Source organism: Ambystoma mexicanum, chromosome 7q (genome assembly GCF_040938575.1).
Source record: "Ambystoma mexicanum isolate Mex_15411 chromosome 7q, UKY_AmexF1_1, whole genome shotgun sequence".
NCBI lineage: Eukaryota > Metazoa > Chordata > Amphibia > Caudata > Ambystomatidae > Ambystoma > Ambystoma mexicanum.
This window is the reverse complement of record NC_090941.1, coordinates 74,276,618-74,296,689: the sequence shown is the minus strand read 5'-3', so window position 1 is coordinate 74,296,689 and position 20,072 is coordinate 74,276,618.

The window sequence follows — 20,072 nt, the reverse complement described above, 5'->3', positions numbered from 1 at the left end:
GCCTCATTACAACCCTGGCGTTAAGGGGTTAACGGCGCCGTAAAAGGCTGCAGCGCCGTTAAACCCTTAACGCCAGATTCACACTTTAACGCCTGCTTTTTGCAGGCGTTAAAGTCAAACCCGCTAAGGGACCTTGGTGCTAATTATGGCACCGTAATTTACGGTGCCGTAATTAGCGCCTTCCCCATTCCCATTGAGCCCTCTGGGCCAAAAATGGGAATGGGGAAGGGGCCATGGTGAATGGGGATTTACCGCCCCGCCAACCTTGGAATGGGGCGGTAAATCCACCATCCACCATGGCGGAATCCGGCATGGACCATGGTGCTAATAGCACCATGGTCCAACGCCAGGGTTGTAATGAGGCCCTATGTAATTAGGGGTCCTATTGTTGTGTAAACCATGGGACGTTGTGTATTTAGTGACATTCATAGTGATCATTTTTAGGGAAGGGCTTACTTGCCCCAGCTGATTTTAAGTAACCAATCACATAGCCACACTTTTTTAGACTTGTATGGATCATATACTTAGATGAACCACTCACCCATGCCCGTAGGTTTTTGTAAGTTTGCCACATAGGATGACGTTAGTATGCATTAGTATGCACGTAGGTTAACGTCATTGATGACGAGTATTGCTTATAAGATCTCAGTTTTTACTAAGAATGTTTGAGTAAGAGGATCGAGCGAGTTCGTTGATGTTCGTTATGCTCCCTGTTTTAGATAATTGACATTAAAACAATCTTCCTTTTGCCAACTTCCTGAGTCGTCTCTATTATTGATGTATGAATACAATCTGCATCCCCATCCATCTCCAGGATAATTGCTACTCATCAAAGGGGATGGGGTATCCAGTTCAGAACCATTATTGGGTGGAGAGATATTTGCACCATACAACCCCAGTCCGTGCGTGTACCCTATTCCTGGAGTTCAGGATTGGTACATAGCAGGTCACAACCATTATGCATGGCTGGAGGAGTGGTAATTCCGAAATATGCCTGATGTGTGGTCTGGATTATGAGTCTGTCATCCACTTCTTGCTCCTCTGTCTGTGCTACAGCAACCTGAAAAAAATATATTTGATGCCACTCTTTAGAAAAGCATGTGTTAGTACTACCGTAGAAGCTTTTCACCTATGTACATCCACTGCTGGAGTGAACGATGTGTACTTTGTAGCTACATTTATTTATTGAGCCTGGTTCCGTAGGACTTCATTTTTAGTTTTCTGATTAATCCCTCTTGGCTCTTATTTGTTAGCGTTTAATGGTGAATTGTGTATTTTATATCCATCATGAATTGTTTACTCTTCTTGTTGTTGCTTTCTGTATGTAATCAATGTATTTTTTAATGTTGTATTTGAATGCGTGTGCTAAAGGCAAATTTGCTGAATAAAGCTTTACTAACTGATTGTTATCATTCATATTGTCCTTGTTCTGTTGATTTATGATGATCAATTATTTTATTTTTTCTCATTTTTCTTTTTTGATGATTGTTTTTCCTTTCAAATGAAGCTAATTTTACTGACTGGTTGAACAATATTATCTGTCTCAGGCAAAGATTGCGTGCTTGCATGAAAGGAAAACATTTACAAATTACTGATTGAGGCACATTTATGTAAGTGTTCACTACATTACATAATGTTATGTTACTTGGCATTTATATAGCGCCTTATGTATCATTGGTATGACCTCAAATATTATGAACCAATACTAATTTATAAATATAGAAAAAAGTAATTGCTAAAGAATACAAATAGAAAAATCCCAAAATAATGAAAATACATTTAAAAAAAAACACTCACTTTCTTCAAAATTAATAACAAAACAAATAAACAAATAATTCAATATTCATATATAATACAATTAAAATAAAAAAGCAATATTATTACAATTTAATAAATAAATACAACAAATCATAACACCAAATAATAAAATATTACTGAGAGTTTAATAACATGAAAACTAATGATACCACATAACAAACACATAAACAATAGCAAAATAATAACATTTAATACAACTTAAATTAGTGCACAGTAACATTAATACGATTCATAATTTTATACAAAATTATACAGCCATATTAATGCAAAAATAAAAATAACAGGTACATACATAATAATAATAACAGAAAAATGAGCACACAATACAATTAATGTTAATCAATATCAGCCACATACATATATAAATATAACAAAGATAAATAATATTCGCAACTGGAGAAGGGCCATTAGCCAATCAGGTGGCTGGATCAGCGGACGAGAATATATATACTCCGCCCTTTGTTGCAGCCACTCAAGGCCCTTCCCCGGGTGGTGCAATTTTTTTTAAAAGTGAGTGGGTAACAGGGAGCCTCCCCTGTTGCCCCCACCCCAAAACCAACCAAACCCCTTCCCCACCCCTTGTCCCCTCACAACCTACGAGACTGGAGCTTTGAACTCCGGTCCCCGCGCTCCTACAGATCCTGGCTGCTGCCAGACTTTGTCCCTTTTCCCTATGACGGTGGTCCTCTTTAAAAAAAAATGTAATTTCCCTTCGAAAAATTGGCTGTGCAAGCAGTGCAAACCTCAAGAGGGGAAAAAGAAACCTTTCACACCCTGGATAAATCCTGGGGTGCGAATGGCTTTTACACACCGGCGAGGGGGGGGGCGGTGATGGCCGATAATAACCCACAGCCCTCGCCGAGGCACTCACTTCACTCGAGCATACCATAGGTCAGGCTGGTGGGCCATAGCAGCCATTTCTGCCCCCCCTGCCGGGGCGTGAAAGCCATATTATAACAAACTAACAATAAAAACAATTGGCTTTTTGTACATTAAGGCACACAAGCACATTGAAAATAAAATGTTAAAAAGTCATGTTGAAGTGTAAAAGATCATGCATATTTTTATAAATTTTTAGAAACATTTACTAAATCTAAAAAAGCAAATGGTTTAGACCTGTATTTCATTTTCAGTCACAACAAATATATTAATATATGTTCAATACATATAGAAATGATTTTCATATAACTTTGCAGTTCAAATTCAAGTCCCTCCAGCACACCCCCCCCCATGCTCCCTACATGGAAAATAAGGTGCCTTGGCTAGCCTGCAGCACAGTCAACAAACAAAATGCTGAAAAAACACTGCCTCATTACGAGTTTGCCGGTCCGGGAACTAAGGTACCAGTAAGCATGCCAGTACTGTAGTTCCCGGCCCGGCAAACTACAAGTTCTGCTCGCGGGTGTCTTTGCAGCCGCCAGGACTGACCTGGCGGCTGCAAAGGCACCCACGAGCAGAGCACATCAGATGCACCCGCACCATTCACAAATGGTGCCGGTGCATCCGACCTCCCCATTCCCATTGAGCCCTATGGGGCTCGAATGGGGAGTAATGAATCCGGCACTCAGCAATGGGGACAGACGGGGTCCGCCAATGTCAGAATGCCCACATTCGTCCCCATTGCCGGGTGCCAGTAAATTCACGAATTTGCCAGCAGCCGCACTGGGGTTTACCGGCACAGCTACCGCCAAACTCGTAATGAGGCCCAACGGCTTCTATTCCATCATCCTCATCACTGCCATACTATCCTGTGCTGTAGGGTCCCCCTCCCACTGCCTCCCCTTTTATACTGTGTATGTAGTTAACTGTGCACTCACAAGCAAATCATCCGTTGAAAACACAAGATAAAATGCAATCAAGGTTTTTATAGCCCGAGTCCCCTGCAGCACCACAAGCCATCCCTTCCGAAAAATATTCAAAAAGGTCAAAAGAGTTACTCAAAATTAACTAAGTAGTCTGATAAATCTGACTTGTAATTGCTGGTGTTTCAGCATGAACAAATCTGCGGCTCACACTGCAGAACAAAGGATGCATCCAGATTCTTCCAGTCACAAGGATTTAGTTAATCATCACTCTCTGGGCAGTCAGGAGACAACAGGAAGTCGTGTACTGCCTAGCCTGCTGACAAGCTGCCTGCATTCCATTGGATGCTCATCTCCATCATCCCTTTGACCAGAAAGTAATTTTTAATTATTTGTGTAAGTAAATTCAGCAGATAGTGATTGTGGGAATATTTCTATGCATGGGTTTGTGTGTTCATCTTAGCACAATGTGGATGGTTGGTTTAAGCTATTTGGGGAGTGGAAACATGCAGTGCCTTTTAGCAAGCTAGTAAAGGACATGCTTACTTACATACCTGCAAAATGCAATTTCCGCATATTTAATGGAGTGTGCAGAAAACATCTCAACTTTGTGAAGTTTGTACCTTTTTATACAAGACTTCACAAGGTGTATGTAAACAGCGTGCCTTGACTTTGCAAACCCCTAATGAAAACACAGATCGAAATACATAGCATAATTGTCTGTTTCTCCATCCCCTGTTTTATGTACGCTTTTCTACTCCTCAACTTATTCCTCTTTCCTCTCAACATGTTGAACTGGCTGGCCTCAGGAAAATTGATGGTTAGATATTTCCCCTTTGGAGTGCAAGTTGACTTTCAAACTGTTCTCCTTAATGGCAGAACATAGCATCTGGAAACGAAAAAAAGGTTAGGCGGCTCTGCCAGCTGGAGACACATTTTTCAGTAGATGTGTTGAGAGGAGTGGAGAATACCATCTACACATTTACACTTCTGTCTGCTTTATTGCACACTCAATAAGAATTGTGTGTACCCCTCCCCCTTCTCCCCCCGACTCCCCCTCCAATCGCCCCTGCACATCCCTGGCTCTTGTCAAAAATTGCTGAATGGAAAAATATATTTCGAAATCTGTTGCGATAAATAAAAATGTGTGTCTCTATTTTGAAGAACCCACAGTTGCAATCAGCCGCACTAGTGTAACTGGATGCAATGCCAAATCACCACACACACACATAATTTTTATGCACAGCATCACTAATTCGACAGGGTGGGTAATGCTCATTTGTGACTCCTCCCTTATCTAAACAATATAACCTGAACATAGGCAATATGTATATCCCACCCAGAACAGCACAAAGTAAATTAGCCTGAATATTTAATGTGTGATCTGATATACCTTGTTTGTGTTAGAGACATTCTTCATTTGGCCTGTGCATTGCCAACATGCATAGTGTTCACCTTTGTATAAGTAGTAACCTTAACTCAATGTAAACACAGTGTTTTTTCAACTAACATCCCTTTTTATTCTTGTGTGTTTGGGTATGTGTGTGTGTTTTCCTGTCAGTTTATATCTGTGTGTGTATGTGTGTTTTGCTCATTTTGTGTTTCTCAATATTTCTATGTAGTGATTTTATACATGCATGTGTATATGCCATGCAGTACCATGCAATACACTGATCAGCACTCCTGTTTGCTGCAACACATTGATCTAAGCAGAACATGATTTCAATCAAGCACACTTATGTTCTTTGCCAATATAATGGGGATAGGGTGGTTGAGGACACTGCCAGGGACACAGCTGCCTTGAAGCTATTCAATTAGTCCGTTGCCAGCGGTACTAAAATCATATCTTTCGGACCAGATGCTTGTTTGAAAATAGCAAAACAATTGATGATGACATTAGAAAAACTCCACGAAAAAGAGCTACGTAAGTGATGGAAAGAAACAAGCCTTCAGAACTATTTGGATGTAAAGAGAACACTACTGACTTAGGCTTCTCACCACACTGACATACGAGATTTTAGTAAGGGGTGACAAAACTGCCTGCAACAAGATTGTGGAGTAAATCAAATAACTAGAAACCTTAATTTATGTTGTCCGCCTAGCCTCTGCATCTGGAACAGTACATGCAAATATGCTTGTTTACATAGTAACTGATGAATGAAACAGGAAAGCAAGGAAACCTAGAAACATTCTTTCAGGACAAACAGGACTATCAATTACTTAGAGTTCATACGTTTCACAACAACTTTGAACAAGTTTGCTACAAATCCGGCACCAAAAGAGAAGTTGGACAACAGTCCTCAGAAGTGTACTCTGAATCACTTATTAATAGTAATAATAACTCCTCAGACACTGTTAATACCACAGAGGCAAGAAGAATGAACATTCAAGACAAGATGAGGCTTCTGTAACATGATGGAAGGAAGATGATTTGAGGCATTGGCCCAGGTTGACCATGAGAAAGAGGAAGAGGAAACACATCAAAACAAGGAGAGGTAAACCCAGAAAGAGCAAAATAGTGAGATCAGTGTGATATTGCAGACAAGGGATTACTCATCTTTATTAAAGAATGGTTACAACTTTGGTCAAAATCAAAACAAGGCTGGCTGACATCTCAAACAAAGTGCGAGGACCCACTAAATAATTAGGGCCAAATAAAAATCCAAACTCAACTAAACTTGATGCTTCTTCTCTATCTTGGCTCATCTCAGGATTCAGTTCCTAGAATTGACCAGTTAACCTTTTTAAGTTCCAAGGTTTCCTGTAGCCTTCCTAACTTTGAAACAAATGACTTTCACCCCTCTGCTCTGTTCCCTTTCAGGGGAACTCCCTTGCCCTTCACAGGCCCTGGATTAAGAATTCCTCAAACCCTGTTTCTCAGGTCGTCTAGAGTCCTTTTGGTTCCATTTTGTAGGCATAAAGGGGTCTCTGAACTGGGATGATCTGAATTGAGATTATCCCCGAAACCCTGGCTTGGCATCCTTCTCATGTGGCATGTGAAAGACAGATGCTTCCTGGTCCTAAACCTGGGGGTGGTATTCTGCGGGAGGATCACTTGAGAGGGGAACCGGGTCAGGAGTCAGGAAAAATGGCAGAACCCCTTTAATAACTTCCCTGGAGACGCTACGATCTTAATGGCCTATTGCAGAATTGAAACCTGTGAAGAAAATGGCAATCAAGACATTGGGGACTTCAAGTCCCACAATGCCCTAAGTACTGGGAAAAGGAAGAGAAATTCAGAGGCACTAAACTGCAAAGCGCTGTCTAGTGGCTCTAATGACCCACACCTGAGCGGCACTTTTGAATATATAAGGCCTCATAAGGTGCAGGCCATTAGAACAAGGAGGTGGTGAGGCAAAAGAAGTTGCAGGCCGTAGTTGCAGCAGCAGGAGTGGGAAACTGAAAACGCCAGAGCCGCTGCTGTAACTGTATCGGATGCCGGTCCTGAGAGGGTCTTCTTGTTTGCAGATCGAAAGTGCAGATGTTGTGCAGCGGTTAGCGCTGTTTTGGAAGGGGGTTTCCCGTGGAGAGAGAGACTCTCCTGATTGCGTTTCTTGTTTCTGTGGTCGGCGAGCACCGGAGCACATTAGAAGCGAGAAGAGTTCCTTTTACGATCGGCGTGGGAAAATGACCAAAGCCGTCAGTCATACAGAAAGCAGCAGAAGAAGCAGAAATGGATGCAGCAGCGGATCAAGCAGACCCGTATAAGGATCCATTGAGTTTACCATTGCTAGGTAATCCTGGAACACTCTGTAGATGACCGCTTGCTAAATGTCCTTATTTTTAATACAAAACTAATAAAAGAGAACCATATTTGTGTTATGACAATGTTGGCAAAGGACAAGAAAGGAAAGGTTACACCTACTATTATCCGAGTCAAGACTATTGCCAAAGCAGAGAAAGAGTAATATTGAACCAAAATAGAAACACACATTGCCAAAGCCAAGAGAGGGTAATACTGAAGCAAGCTAACCATAACCACAATTGCCAACGCCAAGAGAGAGCAATACTGAAGCAAGCTAATTGCAACCATTATTGCTAAAGTAAGGAAGATGCAGTAGTTGAGGAAGACATCAACAAGCATTGCCTAAGCCAAGGAGGGGCAAGAGTAATACAGAAACATTGACATTGTTGTTTGATGTGAAAGTGGGAACACAAGTGTGGCAGGAGAAAAGCCCTGCTGGTAGAAAGTATCAAGGAGGAGAGGAAAATAATCTGCATTGCCTGTGTCCAATACAACAGTGGAACAAACAGTATCAGTGCGTTTCATGTTTTCTCAGAAGAAGCTGTGAATTTTGAAGTTGTTGAAAGTCAACAGACTTTTCAAAAGGTTTGAAGTAAACCTCACCAGAGTACTTGTAACAGTGTTAGGAGCTTTTGTCCTGGCAGGTGAGTATACCCAAATAGGGACCTTTTAGTGCTAGTCCTGGAAGCTTAGTGAACCAGGAAGAAATCATTGAAGTACTGTATTGTGGTTGAAAGTTGTGAAGAAGAAGTGGCAAGACAACTAGAGTGTTTAATGACTTGTTGTGGAATCATCCTGACAAACCAACGTAGTTGATACAGAAAAAACGTGTAAGTATTTTGTTTCAAAGGAAGAAGTTGTATTGGACTCTCTGCTATAAGTGGAGAGATAAAGACTTGTCATTTAGTTGAACTATTGGTTGAAATCCAAGTGGAAGACTTGTGTAGCAAGAAATACTTTATGATCAAAAGTTGGTTACAAAAAGGACATTTCTTATATGAAAGTTTGATTGAAATCCCTGTTTGAATCTGGGGAAGGGGATCCAATCCAGGGTACAAGGATACACAGTTACTAAGTTTAGGTTTAATATAACAGTTATTTCTGTTACAATTGAATTGCCATTGATTACCTTTATGAGTTTGATGTATGTATAAGTGTGAGGTACAGATTATGTTCTCAGCAGGTGGAACAGCCCTTCAGTGCCCTCACTGTCCAGGCTCCAGACAGTGAGTGATGCAATGACAGGACTCCCTAACCGATTACAATAATTTCAATCTGTACCACTAGTGAAACAGGCAAAAGGAAAGATTCTACTGCTTCTCCTTTGACCCCTCACCTCTGCATCCCCTGGATCAGGGAGCCCTTTTGACTATCCATGCAGATTCTAGCTGGCATCTAGGATCTGCATGGATAGTCAAAAGGGCTCCCTGATCCAGGAGAAGCAAACATGAGGGATCAAAGGAAGGCGGTCAAATGTTTCCTTTTGCCAGCTTCACTAGTGGTGCAGATTGAAATTATAGGCCTTGGCTAGGGAGTGCTGTCATTGCAGAACTCCCGGTCTGGAGATTAGACAGTGAGGGTACTGAAGGGCTGTCCCACCTGCTGAGAACCGATGGATAGTCCTCACACCTATCAAAACTGTTTTTGAGTGAAGGTTTCTGCATGTTTATGCACATGGGACTCCAGCTCCCTCTTTCTTCCCTTCACTCTGGCCCCCCTCCATGGGCTTCCCCCCCGCCCCCTCTCCTTCATCTGAAGCTAGAAACCCATTTTTTACTCCTCTCTCCTTCCTCCCTCACATGCAGGACCTTGTCATGAAGGCCCATTTTCAACTCCACCTCCTAAGAGGTATTCTTCCTTTCCTCACGTCCCCAGAAGCTCAATGGCTCTAGAGCTCTGGTACTCTCAGCCTCTTCCTCTATCTACCCTCTTCCCCTCTCCACCCCTCCAAACATATCCAGAATAGGGTGTGAGACTTATCCTCAGCCTCAATCCAGGGAATGTATTCCTCCAGCCCCAAAATCTCTCTACTGGCTCCTGGTTGCTGTAAGGATCAAATTCAAATCCCTCTGCATCATCCATAACTCTCTCTGGGGTCAGGGACAATGCTATCCACAACTTACACTCACCAAATACTCCCCCCCCCAGGTTGTTACTCTCCTCCGGTGCCAACTCTGCATGTCAGTCGCTTCTCTAAACAGCGAGTTGTTGGCCAATCTCTTTCCTCAGCTGACTCCATCTGGAACAGCCTCCCCTTTCCTCTCCATCTTGAGCCGGATCTCCTCAAATTCCGTAAGCTCCTCAAGACTTTCCGTTTCACCTCCTCCTTCCCCCTCTCCCTCCCATGCAAAACGCCAGTCGTTGAGTTTGGGGATCAGGTTCCTTCTGGGTCCTGACCTACCATCCTACCCAATCGCCTTCAGTCTCCATACACTCCCAGCCCTTGCCTTTGGGCACACACTGGCCTGTGCTGTCTCACAGGCCTGCACTTATGTATTGGCAGGTGACCACCCAAGTGATCTCTACCAGGCACTTAACTCTTGCTTGCAACTGACTCCCTTGCATTTCCCCTCTGTGGAACTCCAAGCACTTACCCGCCAGCCCCCAGTCCCTTCTCTCTCTGCACTTGCATGTTCTGAATGCTCACAAGGCCTAGTAGGACTGCCTCTGTTTTCTCTCATCATTGTTATTATATTTGCCTTTCGCTCCCATGTTTCCTCCCTGTTGCCTTGTGGGCTGTTTGAAACACAATTCCTTGATATATAAGCGCCTTACAAATGAACAATAAATAAATAAATATTAGAGTGTTTTCCTATAGTATTTTTGATAGGCAGGAAAACCCTCTTTAGGTTAGGGATAGTGAGGCGTTTTTCAAACCCTTTTTTATGTTAATAAAATGGCATCTTGTGAAAAACCTTTATCAAGTTGTCCGACTCACATTTCCAACCCCTGACAGAATCCTTCTTCTCTGTTCAAACTTTAGTTCTTATTCTGGCCTCTTTTGTCTCTCACCTTCCATACCTTCTTCACTCTTTTGGGCTCTTTCCTCTTTCCAGCTAAATCACACCAAGAAACTCAGATCACGCTGCTCAGGATTTTTCGCCTGATATTACCCTTCCTAGTCTTCCTGATATTCTTCTTCCGCCTCCTGATAGTTCATGTTTTCTCCCTTCTTATCTTTAATATTCTTGTCCTCCTTCTGATAATGACCTTTTATAACTTCTTGATTGTCAACATCCCTGTTGCCCTATTGTTCCTCCCCTAAAAACTCCTGAATTTCATGTTTTCTCACTTGCTGATATTTGCCACCTCTCCACCCCTAGTATTCACCTCTTTTCACTTTGTCATGTTGATATTTTAATAGCATCTGAAAATATCCTACTGTCAACTCCTAGTAATCCTTCCCACCACCTCCTGATGTTCACGTTCTACCCCTTTATGAATCTGTTCACTCTTCTTGGCCACAAATCCCAAACCACTTGTCTCTGGTTGGAATTTGTCTTGCTTCTGTTTCAACAGTCCTGGGTCTCTCCTGTGGTCTTTCCTCTCCAGATCTTTCCAGCCAGCTGGGTATAACCCCCATCTGCTTATCCTTTGTGTGTGCTTAATCTCCAACATCTCCAGCTCTTGTTCCTTCCCCCAAATACCCACACCGACTGAGACCATGGGCTAATATAGCCTTGTAACCCCTCCTGTTGGGCTGACCTCCCTGTGAGGGCCATCTCATGTGTACAGAATTTGGCGAGGACATGTTAGGTTATGTTAATATGATTTATAGAGCGCACCGTTCACCCGAAGGTATCTTGGCGCTGGAGAGGGAGGAGAGTGGAAAGAAGCCAGTGCTGGGAACTAAAACGGGCAGGCTTCTTTTAAGCGCTTTCCTGAAACTTGAATGGTTAGACAAGTTTTAACGGTCAGAGGTAGGTCATTCCACAATTGAGTGGATACAACTGAAAAAGCACATCGTCCCATACGTGACCTACAAAATGTGGGAACCGACGGCAGGCCGGCTGAGGCTGAGCGAAGAGAGCGGGGGGGAGATAGCTAGTACATTTAGCCTGGAGGTACTCCGCCCCCTGTCCATGCAGAGCCTGATGTACTATACAGAGAGACTTAAACTTGATCTGCTGCATGACTGGGAGCCAATGAAGGGTACGTAGCACAGGGGAGATATGGGCCCCACAAGGCGATCCTGTAGCCACCGGGGCAGCCAGATTCTGTAAATGCTGAAGCCGTTGGATCATGCCCTTGGGCTGAGACAGATATTAGGAATTGCAATAGTCAAGTCTGCTCAGCACAAGGACAGTAACCACTGTGGGATGCAGAACAGCTGGCAACATAGGAAGCACCTTCTTAAAGGTTTTAAGATGATAATATTGCATACAGAAGACACTTGGTCATTCATGGAGAGTGAAGAAGAGAGAATTACTCCCAGGTTTCTCACCTTGGTCACAGGAACTGGAAGGGCGCCAAGGGACGGAGCCCAGAAGAAGGACACCCAGAGAGTGGGATCTGGGGGGGCTTCGACCACCAACACATCAGTCTTGTCCCCATTCAATTTCAACCAATTCTGGCTCATCCACTCCCCCACAGCAGTCAGGCACTGATCAAGGCATGATGACAACTCAGTCCGATCAAGATCTAACCGTATCATGAACTTGGTGTTGTCAGCATAATCATAGCACTCGTCGCCAAGGGAGCAGATGAGACAAATCAGCGGCCAGATATAAATGTTAAAAAGAATAGCTGACAAGGCGGAGCCAGAAAGAAAAGAAGCCAGAGACAACACCTGAGTGTGGTCAGCCAAAAAAAGACAAAAACCATGCCAGGATCTGGCCTGAAATGACAATTTGCGACTGGCAGGTAAGAAAGGTGGGGTGGTCTACGGGGTCAAATGCAGCTGATAGATCTAATAGAATCAGGGCACCCAACCCGCCTGTGTCAGTCAATCAGACCATGTCATCGAGAACCGAAACCAAAACGCTATCTGTCCCTCAACTAGGCCTACAACTCGATTGAGCCGGGTCAAGCAATTTAGAGGCTTCCAGAAACAAAGACAGAGGGGGAGAAACCAAAGACTCTAGCAGCTTCATAGAGAAAGGAAGCAGAGAGATAGGCCATAAATTGGAGAGGACAGATGGATCCAAGGTAGGCTTTTTCAGAAGGGGATAACAGTAGCGATCTTGAATTCAGAAGGAATCACACCCGACTGACAGGAAACATTAATGGCTGTAGTGAATTCCATTAAGAGGTCACTGAAGATCTCTTTCATAACAGCTAATAGTACCACATCCTTGGGAGAGCCAGATCGAATGCGCTTAGAGGCAGCAAATACCATCTCCTCAGTGAAGAGTGGGAAGGAGGACTATTTTACCACTGTGGCTAGATTATTCAGACCTAGCTGTTGTCTATCAGGAGCAGGAACAGGAACAGCTGCAGTCGCAAGAATGTCATTGCGAATAACCTCTATTTTTGACACAAAAAGCTGAGCCAAAGTGTTGCAGCAGGCTTGAGAAGGACTTATAGGAGAGAATGTATCTGCCGCCTGAGACAGTGATTTAACTGCTTCAAACAAGGCTTTGGGCTGGCATAAAGCAGCCTCGATTTTCTGAGTGAGATACATTTTCTTAGCTTCTTTTATAGCAAAAAAATAAGCTACTGAACATTCTTTATAATCAGCTCTCAGATTACAGTCATAAGCAGTACGCCATTCACACTCTAGCTTTTTGAGTTCAAGGCAAGCTGCTTTAAGAGGCTCGTTAAACCATGGTTCAGAGGGAAGTCGCAGAGGCTGAGTAAGTTGAAGAGGAGCAATATCATCAGTAGCCTCAAGCAGAAGGTCTGACAAGGAAGAAAGAGAAGAAGCGGAAACTGCTCGCCGCTTGGCTTGAACTAGCCTAACCAGTCCTGGCAGATCAGCAGAACTTCAACCACATGACCAAACCATTGGCAGGGGAATCCTTGTAGGTGTCTGAGCAACTTTAAATTTACAGGTCATCAGATGGTGGTCAGACCACAGCACTGGTTCAACTGATTGAACATATAGCAGCGATTCACTCACCAGTACCAGATCTAATGTGTTACCCAAGCGATCGGTGGTACCGAGTACCAATTGAGGGAGATCAAGATCCAGGAGACTAGTAAAAAATAAATAAAACGCCGGAACCCTAGGTTAATTACATTTTAGATTAAGATCCCCAAAGACCAGGAGATGAGCATGTTTCAGATGGAGATCAGCCACCAGGTCAACCAGGGGTTTGAGAAATCCAGTATGGGGGCATGGACGGCGATAGATCAGCAGAAAATGACAGGTGGAAACAGGGGATATCACAAATCTCACCAGAATAGCTTCCATTGCCAGATTGTTAGAACAGCGTAGTTGAGTGACCAAAAGGGCAGATTTAAATATAAGTGCAACCCCACAACCCACCCAGGATGGAGGGTGATCTAAGTTGATCATTAGATACTCTTCTGGCATGGCCTGCAGCAAAGAGGGACCAGAACCCTTCTGGAGCCAGCTCTCGTAAGAAAAAGGAGATTGCGACAGCAGTCTGATAAGAGGTACTTAATATCAGCCGTGTGCGCAGGTAGAGATCTGGTATTGAGTAAAATCATACCCAGATTAGAGGTTGCTGCTGTGTACGTGGTGATATATCCGGGTCGGTTGCAGTCCTCCAGCCCAGGGGAAGAGCAACATTAGGAGGTGCTAGGGACATGAGTGCCTCTCTAGAATAGACATTTCTGGGGTCCTGCACGTCTGTTACACGACAGCTCAGACGGGCTTGCCTTAAGCGACCCTTTGGCGCACTGACAGCATGTCCGCTGCGCCCATCGGCTGGACAGGCGGCCACTAAGGCACATAAATGCCAGAGCGAGTGAGGGAGGCGAGACATGGGATTGGTTGGGTTAAATAACTCCATCCACATGTGAAAACTGTCCATGAGGGTCTGCACCTGTGCTGACAAGTTAGTAATGAACTGTTATTAGTAAAACTTAATATGTACATCTGTCCTCATTGAAGGGTTGCAAGGTTGTACCATGCCTTCAAAGTGCTGTCCGGCCATCTTGGATTTCACTTGAATCTTTGATGTTCTTTGCAGGGAGCTGTGGAACTTGTGGTTTGCCGTGTTATGCTCTTTGGTCTTTTAAATTACTGGGATGAACAGAGTTTGCAGTTTTTCCTTCTCCTAATTTGCCTCTGCCTGATCGGCCCGCAAAGAGGGCCTTGCTGGCAATGGCAGAGCAGTTGGTGGTTTTATGCATCAGATTGTATAGTGTTCCTGATGCTTGAGCAAGCTGGCTAGGGCGGTCATACATCAATTTCTGAAAGACCTCTGTTGGAGCGGGCGGTCAGAGATTCCTTGCACAGCAGGCACTGTGTAACCCCGGGACTGCTCTGAGTTCCACGGTCTTAAAGTGATACTGCCACTATTAAGGTGTTGCCTGCAAATTAGGGAATGCTTGGTATGTAGGACCTAGGACCGTTGAAATATGTGAATTGCTGCCCTTTCTTGAGCCAAGGGGCCCCTTGGATATCTCCTAAATGTGCAGTGTTCTTGTTGTTGTTCCGGTGACTATACTGAACTTATATTCCTTAATTAGTAACATATAATGCATGGATGAGATGCAGAGTAACTCTTACACCAAATAATCAGACGGACTCAGAAAGTTGGCAAAGTCTCATTCGAATGTTTTAATATCAATTGTCTAAAACAGGGACTTACAACGAACATCAACAGACGTTCGTTCCAGCTCTCAATGCAAATCAATTAAAAATACACTTAAGTACTAAAAATGTGTCATAAGTGACATCATACTATGTGTTAAATAAGAGAAACCTATGGGAGGTTGTAATAGGCTTAAAGGGAACATCTAAGTATACTTTCTATAAGGGATCCGGTTGTGAATGAGTCTCTATAGTCAGGTGGACAACTTAAGCCTGCCACTAGTGCAAGTCATCCTCAACACTTATTAAATACACAGAATATTATTGGCTAAAATATAAGACCCTTTGTTATACGGCCCTCTATAACTGATTTGCATGCTTGTGCCATGTCTTGAACATTCGGCTCCTTAGCAGCATGTTAGCTCATACCCAGGTGCCGGGAGGTGGACATTACTTTGCGTCCCACCCAATTAGCCCCTAATCTCTCATCGCCCATGCTTTCTACCATGAATATTGTCTTTGAACTTGGCCTTGCAGTAGATTCTCTTCTCTTGGGAATAAAAGGTAGTACAGGCACACCCTTATCATAGTTCTGGTCTGCATGCCCAACTCCTATTTCCATCCTTGGCTAACTTGACAGGAGACCGTATTTCAGCCTGTTTTGCAGTAATTAATTGTCTTGAATTAATAAACTTGGCACTGATGGTCTTTCTTCTTTGCACAATTCAACGTCCCATGGTTTCTGTTCTTCATACATAGATAACCAGTTCTTGGCTGCTTCAGCTTTGATACCAAGCCAAACAGCTTCACCCTTCAAGTCCATGATCTCCAGCAAATTCTTTGCTGCGACACACACACAGCTCTGATCCTTCTTTCTCTGTGGATTTGAACTTACTAAAATTGTGACAATGATGTCCAGACACCATACAATGGTAGCGTTGCCTGCAGTCTATTCACTACATATAGCTAACGTCTATGATTACTTGATCTACTTGCGTTGCTGCATCTGTACAGTTATTAAGTGGCTTGCATTTTCTGCAGTGCTCTTCACACGTGCAATCTTCATTTCTGCATAAGGATGTTCACTCGATTCCTTATTTCGTCATGTGTTTCTACAAGATCCTTACATTCTCATCTTCAGCAACTCTTCTTAGTGCGTCACTCTCACTTCTTCTGATATCACCAACTTCTCTTTCTCTTGTTTTTATATTCCTTCGGGGACCTCTTCCAAGAGTTTGTCATCCCTTCGGGAATACATCTGGAATGGCTTTCTTAATGGATACCTTTTCTCAAACACTTGTCGCGGTATGGTCACAACTACTGGTGTTAAGCATGGTGCAGTTTCAGGCTTCCAACATACCAGCAGTAGGGGGCGGGACTTCCTGCAGAGGCATTCAGTTGCTTCTCTACACTACATTATCTTATATCTAGGACGATGGGGTGAACAGAGGATCCTCCATGTACCATCTTCGGGCTCATCATCTGCTAGATTGGGAAGGGACTGACCCGTTTGGCAACCCAACACATTTCCTGAGAGTGAGGCAAGGGACTTTGTTACATCAGACACAACAAGGGAGGCTGACTCACTCTGGAAAAAGGACAAAGTAAGCACAATTATGCAGATACGTCTCTGCAATGTACATACTGCATATCTGTCCACTTACAACCTTTTATTAAAAAGGCATGCCATTGTGTGAGTTTCTCTTTATTCACAGACATAAACTGATCCAACTCTTTGTCAATGCTGCCTCTCACATTGAATTAATCCCAAAGAAACAATCCAGAGCAAATCCCAAAATTGGGGACATACCCTCTTTCCTTGAGATGTCAGCACTCAATAACATCTCTGGATCCGCTGGCATCTCTTGCAACATACAATGAAACATACATGATCAACATTGACAGTGATATTAATATTACAGACATGGCTCTACACTCCCAAAACATTATTTACACAAACATAGGAATAACCACAAATGGGTCTGTACCTAGAAGTCTCTGCAGAAACCTACCACAGCATGGGAGGAATGATAACATAGAAACATGCAACAATATATGTATATTGTTTTTGATTGTATATGGTATACATGCAAGACCTTTACATTTAATAACATCGTCAGTAGTCTTCATCACATAACATTTTACATTTCACAATCAGAGCATAGAATCAGTGTATAGCGGAATTAATTAAAAATCTCATATTACAAATAAATCATTTCATATTTCAAAAATAGCAAAATTCATATCCATTGCCTAGAATCAAAAGACCAATTAAAACCTAAATATGTGCATATAAAATCCTCAGGTAGAAACGGAGTTCCAGAAATGTAGAGATATCCCAGGGTAGCACATATTTCCAGATACAGGGATCTAATTCCTTGCAACTCAACACAATCTAAAAATCGATGGCGGGCCGTTTCCAAATACCCAACTTATGGCAAAATCTACATAGAGTGTTGGAGTCTCCAACTAAGTTCCTTCTCTTCAAGACCTCTTTAGTTGGTAGAATATTCCACCTGAGTTTTAAAAGGAGGGAACGATAGTAGCGGTTTGGGAATTGTGTCATAATGAATGAAAGAGTCCCTATTTTTTTATGTTCATATTTGGTATCACAGAGGAAAGTATAAGAGTGTAATGTTTCAGTCATATTATTACAATCATATACAAATAGAAGTTTTTTGACTTTAACTGGATTGGTGATTAGTGTTTCCCTATGGTTAGACAGATCCTTTAGTGTCTTATCACAGAGATTTCTGAACTTATTAAGATAGGCATTCCCAACCGTACGGCCCTGGAAGAAAATAATGTATCCCAAGTCTACATAAAGAGAATCCTTCTTAGGGCAGAGGAAAGAGTGGAATAGTATCAAGGATGGCACTCTGTCAGGAGTGGCACAGGGCACCCAGGTAGGTTTTGGGTGGCTGTGTTGATGTAAGGTGACAGATAAGCACACACAGCAGGAAGCGCAACAAGAAAGAAGAATAGGCAACATTAGCTGTGAACAGAAAGGGGCAGGGAATACAAAGGTACAAACAAACTGGATTCCCTCTTGGGGTGTATGCAGAAATGGGGAAGAGTGTTCCACTGACCTTTGGAAACTCCAGCCTTCTGCACAGATTGCTATTACAGAGGCCCACTCTGTATGCTCATGGCTGGGAACAACAGAAGTGGGTGTCTGTACCTGAACCCTAAGGCACGAACAAGGTAACATTACTTCACAAGACTGAAGCCCGTACGGGTCCAGCAGGAACCAAACAATGACAAGAAGTACAACACTGAAAACGCGACAAGGGAAGGGGCAGAGTTTGCCTTCCGGAAACCAACAGTCAAGCTCTATACAAAGGATTTACATAAGACACAAGTGAAGACAATAACAGAAATATCCAGGGAAAAGGAAGTCAAAGAGAACAAGGTTAAGAACAGAATCAGGAAGAAAGGAAGGGCAGAAACCTAGCATCTAACTGTAGGGAATGGTGACCGGAAACTCTACACGGAATGGTAGAACAGTAACTCAGGGCTGGAAAGACAAGAGAAAGTTAGCAGAAGGAAATGAATTAAACAGTATAATTGAAATGGATAACCTAAGGGGAGGACAGAAGACTTGAGGAAGAGAAGGACAGGGATCAAGAACAGGGGGTTGCAAACAAGGAAGAGGGCAAGGGAACAGTAGCCAGGAAACAGGGGGGGGGGGCTGCAAACAAGGATGGAGGGCTGCAGTAACGGATAGCACAAGGAGCAGGCAAACTGTTGTGGACTGCAGAGGACTGTGGTGGGCTGTAAGGTAGGGAGTCCAGAGAAGCAGGTCAGCAAGGAGCAAGCCCACAGGAGCAGGGCAGCGAGGCAGGGAGCCCAGAGGACCAGGGCTGAAGGCAGAGGAGTGTAGCAGGCTGCAAGGCAGGGAGCCCAGAGAAGCAGGGCAGCAAGGACACTGGATCAGAAGCAGGATAATATGGCAACAAGAACAGCATACAAATCGTGGCTCAAGGCAAAAAGGGGCTGGGACAACTCTTGATGCAAGAGACTGTGCTCCTGCAGGCAGCTGCTTAAATACAGCCCTGCCCTGTACTGGGGCAGGCTAATTGGCACCACCTGGAGCAATCCACCTGAAGGTAATCTGCCTCCTCCCTCTCTGGACCTGAGAAGGTGGAAGCAGCACTGATTGCTAGGGTTTCTGGGGATTGTTTTTTCCAATACTGATGAATGGGAATAGCCAGGAAATGATAACTGTAGCAAGGCGCATTATGGTACATGTAGTTAGCTGAATTAAATAAGAAAGTACCATAGTCGTGCAAATGGAAATTAAGGACCAAAGTGTCCAAAGGAGTTGTTCAAAGAGTATTGTGACGATAAATGAGTTCCAAATAGTCCATGATGGTTGCCAATGTGTGCGCCAGTGGCACAGGCATGACAAATAGGGCCATAAACTGCCACAAAGATCTAGCTCTTTATGAGACAAGACCCAATTCAAATCTAATTGCCGTAACTGGGATGTTATTGGGAAGCTTCAGAATTTTCCTCAAAATTATACCTTCTATGGTATCCCAGAAAGTCTGAATGTCCAGAAAGTGGAGTTCCATACAATATATCATCTTAGGCACAATTGTCCCTGCATAGAAGTCTACTGCTGGTTTTAGGGAGAATCTTCCAAATTTATTATCCAGTTTAATGGTCTGGGTTATTAATGGCATATCCTTCTGTTTAAGGAACAGTCTGAGTTCAGAGGATGATGGTTGGGCCAGTATCGGAAAGCCCAAATACCGAATTTTTTGAGCTAATACAATGGATTTCCCTCCAATTTTCCAGTCCAATCTTTTCCTCTTTTTTCCCTTTGAGATTACAAGGATACGGGTTTTACTGGGATGAATTTTTAGCCCATTAAGTCCAGAAAATTGTTCAAACTTATGGATCAAACGCTGTAACCCTACCCTGGTTTGATCAAACAGGAGGAAATCGTTGGCATATGCCAACCATGAAATCCTAGTTTCCCCCATTTAGCACTCACCAGCCCAGCGTTGTTAATTCACCAGCGTCTGCCATATAG